The sequence below is a fragment of the Lactuca serriola genome, chromosome 7 (genome assembly GCF_051521515.1).
Source record: "Lactuca serriola cultivar US96UC23 chromosome 7, Lser_US96UC23_V15, whole genome shotgun sequence".
In the NCBI taxonomy this organism is placed as follows: Eukaryota; Viridiplantae; Streptophyta; class Magnoliopsida; order Asterales; family Asteraceae; genus Lactuca; species Lactuca serriola.
The window spans coordinates 59,364,725-59,373,077 of record NC_136414.1 but is presented as its reverse complement, the minus strand read 5'-3'; positions in this window follow the sequence as shown (position 1 = coordinate 59,373,077).

The window sequence follows — 8,353 nt, the reverse complement described above, 5'->3', positions numbered from 1 at the left end:
CCCGCGTCAGGCCATTCTGGAATGCCTACCTACCCTCCGGTCTGTCTCGCCCGGTCACGGGGACTATTTCAACCCTACTACTATCACATAATAATATATCATAATGAAGTTTTTAGACCTATCTGGGGTGTCCGACCTACCCTTCGGTCCTAACGACCGAATCAGGGACTATTCCCCCTCCTACCACCACTGTCACATAGAACATATCATAATGGTACGTAGAACACATAAAATAATAGAAAACCATACAATTATCACATAGACAATCATCTCCACTGTAATGAACTAATAGTGGGTCGGCCTTGGTGCCTTAGACCCACTTCTACTCGAAGGTAACTCACCTCAATGTCGTGTAGTGTCTGCACTGTCCTCGGTATGGAAATCAAATCTTCTCGACTCCTCGATCCTTACACAACGTCCTTTCTATGTTACCATTTCATACTCATAACTCCTACCTGTTTCAACTCAAGCCCAAGTTAAGGTCAACGTCAAAACCTTGGTCAAAGTCAACATTGGTCAAAGTTAACATCTGGTTGACTAAACTCGCTGAGTTGGTCCACCAAGTCGCCGAGTCCCCACGTCCAGAAAAGGGTACAATCTCATGACAAGGTATTGGTGCATTCGACCCACTCCTACTAGAAGGTAACTCACCTCGCAAATCTAATTGTCGAATCTCACGACAAGGAATCCCCAACGGCTGCTGTAACATCCCAAAAATCGAGACCGGAAATTTTTGTTTTTAATTATAATACTTGTAAAATTGTTTGGGAAAAACATTGCTAATATCACATCAAACCAGAAAACCATAGTTACATGTTTCAAAAACCATAATGTCAAATAGTGTAATGTCAGAGTGCAATTCCCAGGGTTCTCAAATGCGGAATCATGTGTGTGCGATATGCTACTACCCTGTCGGCTCCTTCCCCTTAGATGAAGAGGTACCTGAAACCAAAACTACAAACCGTAAGCACAAATCTTACTGCGTTCCGCCATCATACTACATACTATACAACCATACATACTGCCGAACAGTTCTGGAGTGACCGACCTAGCCATGTCAAGCCATTCTGGGGTACCGACCTACCCATGTGATGCAATTTTGGGTGCTGACCTACCCGTGTCAGGCCATTCTGGGGTGCCTGCCTACCCTCCGGTCTCTCTCGCCCGGTCAAGGGAACTATTTCAACCCTACTACTATCACACAATAATATATCATAATGAAGTTTTCAGACATATCTGGGGTGTCCGAGCTACCCTTCGGTCCTAACGACCGAATCGGGGACTATTCCCTCTCCTACCACCACTGTCACATAGAACATATCATACTGGCACATAGAACACATAAAATAATAGAAAACCATACAATTATCACATAGACAATCATCTCCACTGTAATCAACTAATAGTGGGTCCACCTTGGTGACTTAGACCCAATTCTACTGGAAGGTAACTCACCTCAATGTCGTGTAGTGTCTGCACTGTCCTCGGTATGGAAAGAAAATCTTCTCGACTCATCGATCACTACACAACATCCTTTCTAAGTTACCATTTCATACTTATAACCCCTACCTGGTTCAACTCGAGCCCAAGTTAAAGTCAAGGTCAAAACCTTGGTCAAAGTCAACATTGGTCAAAGTTAACATCTAGTTGACTTGACTCGCCGAGTTGGTCCAGCAACTCGTCGAGTCCCCACGTCCACAAAAGGGTACAATCTCACGACAAGGTATTGGTGCCTTCAACCTACTCCTAATGGAAGGTAACTCAGCTTCCAAATCTACTTGTCGAATCTCACGGCAAGGAATCCCCAATGGCTGCCGTAAGAACAAAGCCTAGTGAGTTCCCCCATCATACCACATACTATAAAAACATACAAACTACCGGGCAGTTCTGGGGTGACCTACCTACCCATTTTCAAGCCATTCTGGGGTGACCAACCTACCCATTTCAAGCCATTCTGGGGTGCTGACCTACCCATGCCAAGCCATTTTGGGTGCTGACCTACCCGTGTCAAGCCATTCTAGGGTGCCTGCCTACCCTCCGGTCTATCTCGTCCGGTCACAGGGAATATTTCAACCCTACTACTATTACATAATAATATATGATAATGAAGTTTTCAGTCATATCTGGGGTGTCCGACCTACCCTTCGGTCCTAACGACCGAATCGGGGACTATTCCCCCTCCTACCACCACAGTCACATAAAACATATGATAATGGCACATAGAACACATAAAATAATAGCAAACCATACAATTATCACATAGACAATCATCTCCACTGTAATCAACTAATAGTGGGTCGGCCTTGGTGCCTTAGACCCACTTCTACTAGAAGGTAACTCACCTCAATGTCGTGTAGTGTCTCCACTATCCTCGGTATGGAAATCAAATCTTCTCGACTCCTTGATCCCTACACAACATCCTTTCTATGTTACCATTTCATACTTATAACCCCTACCTGGTTCAACTCAAGCCCAAGTTAAAATCAAGGTCAAAACCTTGGTCAAAGTTAACATCTGGTTGACTCGACTCGCCGGGTTGGTCTAGCAACTCGCCGACTCCCCACGTCCACAAAAGGGTACAATCTCACGACAAGGTATTGGTGCCTTCAACCCACTCCTACTGGAAGGTAAATCACCTTGCAAATCTAATTGTCGAATCTCACGGCAATGAATCCCCAACAGCTGTTGTAACATCCTAAAAATCGAGACCGAAAATTTTTGTTTTTAATTATAATAATTGTAAAATTGTTTGAGCAAAACATTACTGATATCACATCAAACAACAAAACCATAGTTACTTGTTTTAAAAACCATAATGGCAAATAGTATAATGTCAAAGTGTAATTCCCAGGGTTCTCAAATGCAGAATCATGTGTGTGCGATGTGCTGCTACCCTGCTGGCTCCTTCCCTTTAGATGAAGAGGTACCTGAAACCAAAACTGCAGACCGTAAGCACAAAGCTTAGTGAGTTCCCCCATCATACCACATACTATACAACCATACATAGCGCTGAACAGTTCTAGGGTGACCGACCTACCCATGTCAAGCCATTCTGGGGTGCTGACCTACCCATGTCAAACCACTTTGGGTGCTGACCTACCCATGTCAGGCCATTCTAGGGTGCCTGCCTACCCTCCGGTCTGTCTCGCCCGGTCATGGGGACTATTTCAACCCTACTACTATCACATAATAATATATCATAATGAGGTTTTCAGACATATCTGGGGTGTTCGACCTACTCTTCGGTCCTAACGACCGAATCGGGGACTATTCCCCCTCCTACCACCACTGTCACATAGAACATATTATACTGGCGCATAGAACACATAAAATAATAGCAAACCATACAATTTTCACGTATACAATCATCTACACTGTAATAAACTAATAGTGGGTCGGCCTTGGTGCCTTAGACCCACTTCTACTGGAAGGTAACTCACCTCAACGTCGTGTAGTGTCTGCACTGTCCTCGATATGGAAATCAAATCTTCTCGACTCCTCGATCCCTATACAACATCCTTTATAAGTTACCATTCCATACTAATAACCCCTACCTGGTTCAACTCAAGCCCATGTTAAATTCAAGGTCAAAACCTTGGTCAAAGTCAACATTGGTCAAAGTTAACATCTAGTTGACTCGACTCGCCGAGTTGGTCCACCAACTCGCCGAGTCCCCACGTCAACAAAAGGGTACAATCTCATGACAAGGTATTGGCGCCTTCGACCCACTCCTACTGGAAGTTAACTCACCTCGCAAATCTAGTTGTCAAATCTCACGACGAGGAATCCCCAACGGCTACTGTAACATCCTAAAAATCGGGACTGAAAATATTTGGTTTTAATTATAATAATTGTAAAATTGTTTGAGGAAAACATTACTGATATCACATCAAACCAAAAACCCATAGTTACTTGTTTCAAAAACCATAATGTCAAATAGTATACTGTCAGAGTACAATTCCCAGGGTTCTCAAATGCCGAATCATGTGTGTGTGATGTGTTGCTACCCTGCCGGCTCCTTCCCCTTAGATGAAGAGGTACCTGAAACCAAAATTGAAAACCGTAAGCACAAAGCTTAGGGAGTTCCCCCATCATACCACATACTGTACAACTGTACATACTGTCGGGCAGTTCTAGGGTGACCGACCTACCCATGTCAAGCCATTCTGGGGTGCTGACCTACCCATGTCAAGCCATTCTGAGGTGCTTGCCTACCCTTCGGTTTGTCTCACCCGATCACGGGGACTATTTCAACCCTACTACTATCACATAATAATATATCATAATGAAGTTTTCAGACATATCTGGGGTGTCCGACTTACCCTTCGGTTCTAACGACCGAATCGGGTACTATTCCCCCTCCTACCACCACTGTCACATAAAAACATATCATAATGGCACATAGAACACATAAAATAATAGAAAACCATACAATTATCACATTGACAATCATCTCCACTATAATCAACTAATAGTGGGTCGGCCTTGGTGCCTTAGTCCCACTTCTACTGGAAGGTAACTCACCTCAATGTCGTGTAGTATCTGCACTATCCTCGGTATGGAAATCAAATCTTCTCGACTCCTCGAACCCTACACAACATCCTTTCTAAGTTACCATTTCATACTCATAACCCCTACCTGGTTCAACTCAAGCCCAAGTTAAAGTCAAGGTCAAAACCTTGGTCAAATTCAACATTAGTCAAAGTTAACATCTGGTTGACTCGACTCGCCGAGTTGGTCCACCAACTCGCTGAGTCCCCACGTCCACAAAAGGCTACAATCCCGTCCCTACTCATCGAGTCTAGGAAGATCTCGACGAGTTTTCCTTTACCAAACATCGGGAGTTCTCCCTGAACTCGTGTGAAGGTATTTAGTCTATAACTCGCCAAGTTCTCCCTGAACTCGTATAAAGTTATTTAGTCTATAACTCGCCGAGTTCTCCTTGAACTCGTCGAGTCCGTATTCATGTGGTTGGGACATTGCCTTGAAATCTCCGAGTTAGCTCATCCACCCACCGAGTTCTATGATTTCCAGGTCCCCAGAGAGCCTAGACAACTGAGTGATCTTCAATCTTATCATCTAGTCCTTTAACGGAAAGAATTTGGTAGAAAATACGTCCGGACTCGTTGAGTCCTATGAACGACTTTCCGAGTCCCTCTTTGTCCCAAACTATACAATCGATTTTACTTGGTCTAAATGCATCCAAACCATAGATCTGACCTCTTAGGGTCCATACTATACATAAAGCTACAATGTTGATGTCTATGCATGGGGTCTTTGGCTCAAAAAGCCATAAAGTTAGCACCTTTATGCCATGAGAACCCTCAATGGTTCCAAATCTGAAGTACAAATCCAAATATATACACAAATCAAGGCATAGCTTCACTAAAGCTTATAAAAAGGTAGAAAATAGCCCCAAATCAAGATCTAAGTAATGAATAGCCAAGGTATAAGCTTTACCTCAAATGAGCAGGAAATGTGCCAAGACTTCAAGATCTACTTGCTCTCTCTTGATCTCCCAAGCTTCCTTCTCCTTTTCCAACTTGAAATACTCACAAAACGCACCAAAAACCTCAAGAACACTCAAATAAGGCTTAGGGTTTCGAGTTAGGGGTTTCTCTGGGTTAAGAGGGACGATGGGGGCTGGTTGAGGAAAAATAAGTCGTTTAAATAGGGTGCAAAGCCTAAATATTAGGGGTTCATCTAGAAAACTTCTACTTGTCGAGTTGATCTCCCGACTTGTCGAGTAAATCATTTAGCTTCCCGGTCAACAATCGAGTCTACTTGACGAGTTGGGCCTCCAACTCGCTGAGTCCCAGAGCAAAAAATGAACTTACTTGAATTTAAATACATACCAGGAACCGAGTGTTACAAATGTCCCCCACTTATTTTAGACTTCGTCCTCGAAGTCTGCTGCTGAATCCAGAAAAAGCTCGGGGTAGTGTTCCCTCATCTCGTCCTCCGGCTCCCAGGTCCATTCTGAGCCCTTGCAGTGCTGCCATTAAACTTTCACCAGGTCCACCCTCTTGTTCTCAGACCCCTCGACTTCCTGTCGAGGATAGCTACTGGCCACTCAATGTAGTTCAGGCTGTCATCCACCTGAATATCCTCCAAAGGCACCACTGCTGAATCGTCTACCAGGCGCTTCCGCAGCTAGGAGACGTGAAAGGTGCTGCGAATCTGACTGAGTTTTCCTGGCAGATCCAGCCTATATGCTACCTTGCCCACCCGGGCTACAACCCTAAAGGGTCCAATGTACCTTGGGCACAACTTGCCCCGCTTCCTGAACCGAATGACACCTTTTTAAGGCGACACCTTCAGAAGCACCATATCCCCGACCTGGAACTCCAAGTCCGAACGATGGATGTCGGCATAACTCTACTGCCGACTCCGAGCAGTTTGAAGCCTGCTACGAACCTGTTGGATCCTCTCTATAGCCTTGAGTACCACTTTGGTACTCCCCATGACCCTCTATCTAACCTCACCCCAACATATTGGGGTCCTGCACTTCCTCCGGTACAACATCTCTAATGGAGGACAATCGATACTCGTGTGATAGTTATTATTAAAGGAAAAATCTGCCAAAGGAAGGTAAGTGTCCCAACTACCCCCGAAGTCTAAAACGCATGCCTGTAGCATATCCTCCAAAGTCTGGATGGTCAGCTCACTCTGACCATCCGTCTGCAGGTGAAAAGTGGTGCTAAAGTGCAGACGAGTACCCAACTCGTCGTGAAACTTCTTCCAGAATCGGGAAGTGAACCGTACATCTCTGTCCGAGATCACCGAGACTGGCACTCCGTGCCGAGGCACTATCTCCCAAATATATATATATATATATATATATATATATATATATATATATATATATATATATATATATATATATCAACCAACTTCTTGGCCGAAAATGCTCTCCTGAATCGGAATGAAATGGGTGCTCTTGGTCAATCGATCCACGATGACCAAAATCGAATCCACTCCCCGCGCGGTCCTGGGAAGCTTTGTGATGAAATCTATAGTGATATCTTCCCACTTCGACATCGGGATATCCAACGGCTGGGTCTTTCCGTGGGGCCTCTGGTGCTTGGCCTTGACCTTCCTGTAGGTTATGCATCTCTAAACATACCTAGTGACATCCTGCTTCATGCAGGGCCACCAATAATCAAGGCAAAGATCCCTGTACATCTTCGTTTCCCCGGGATGAATGGAAAACCTGGATTTGTGCGCCTCCTCCATCAATACCTGGCGTACACCTCCATGATGTGGGACCAACACCCTACGGTGGTGTCAACAGTCCACGATTGTCATATTCGAAGAAGGAAACCTGACCCACAATACGCTCACTATTGCGATGTTCCTCCTTTATAGCCTCCTGTTGGGCCTCTCGAATCCGCTCCAATATCAGGGTCACCACCATCATACTCAAACAAATATCTCTGATCGGTGCTGCCTTGCGGCTAAGTGCATCGTCCATGACATTGGCCTTCCCCAGGTGGTAGAGGTTCTCACAATCGTAATCTTTTACTACATCTAGCTATTGAGGCTGCCTCATATTCATATTTGGTTGATCCATGAGGTACCTCAAACTCTTATGGTCCGTGTAAATAGTACAATGGACCTTATATAGGTAATGACGCCAAATCTTGAGGGCGAAAACAACTGCCCCCAACTCCAAGTCATGCGTCGGATAGTTCGCCTCATGAGGCTTTGGCTGCCTCGAAGCGTAGGCGATAACATGCCCCCTCCGCATCAATACTGCGCCTATGCCCGAGTTAGACGCATCGCAATACACCACAAAATCATCCACGCCCTCCGCCAGGGCTAAGATTGGCGCCTTCCACAATCTCTGTCTCAGCGTCTCAAATGTGGCCTGCTGCTCAGGCCCCCAACGAAAGACCATGGCTTTCCTTGTCAACCGGGTCAAAGTTACGACTATCTTGGAAAAGTCCTAAATGAATCTCCGATATTAAACTGCAACTTCCAGGAAGCTCTGAATCTCAGATGGAGACCTCAGAACCTCTCACCTCATCACGGCCTCCACCTTTGCTGGGTCGACTGAAATCCCGTTCAGGTTGACAAGGTGCCCAAGAAACTATAAATTGCGCAACCAGAACTCGCACATGGACAACTTGCCATACAAGCTCTCCCCCCCTCAGAGTATCCAACACCTCGCGCAAGTGCTCCTCTTGCTTCTCCTACGTCTTGGAATAAACCAATATGTCATCAAGGAAACTATCACAGACCGATCCAACATCGGTCTGCACACACGGTTCATGAGATTCATGAACGCGACAGGAGCATTGGTGTGCCCGAAAGGCATCACCACAAACTCATACTGACCATATCGCGTCCG